Raw genomic sequence first — 602 nt, 5'->3', positions numbered from 1 at the left:
TACGAGTAAGTAAGAATTTGTACCGCAGCCCCTCAAAAGGGTTCTTAAGAATACAATAAAAAAAAAAAAAATACAAGAAAAAGATGTGTAAAAAAAGAGATAATTGTAATTCACTGAGAACAAAATAAAACATGTTAACGGATGACTTTCCACTAGTGTTACCTTTCTAGTCTTCCGCTACGATGGTTCTTTAAAATCTATTTGTAAAAGTAGTTTTATATATATCTATATATCTATTTATTGTGTGATGTACGCGTTACTTACTTTATATGTACTTGTATAAACATTATATACGATACCAACTAATGCAATTATGTAGATCCTAATGTTATTGATTTAAGTGAAAGAAGATGTACCATAAACTATATGACCAATTATTAGCTAAGTGTTGTCAATTCAAATAGCGAATATCTATCCCTAAACCATATGTGAGTATGACTATCCTATACTATCTTATATATAATCTTAAATTCGAGTATGCAAAGAGATATTTAAATTGTATACGAGTTATATGTACACTAAAAGCGACAAATATAAAAATATAAACAGAGTTTATATTAAAAAAATTTTAAGTTGTATCTTTGTTACTCGGAAAATAGAAG

This window comes from Drosophila innubila, assembly GCF_004354385.1.
Source record: "Drosophila innubila isolate TH190305 chromosome 2L unlocalized genomic scaffold, UK_Dinn_1.0 4_B_2L, whole genome shotgun sequence".
In the NCBI taxonomy this organism is placed as follows: domain Eukaryota; kingdom Metazoa; phylum Arthropoda; class Insecta; order Diptera; family Drosophilidae; genus Drosophila; species Drosophila innubila.
The sequence above is the reverse complement of the archived record's forward strand: the minus strand, read 5'-3'. Positions refer to the sequence as shown.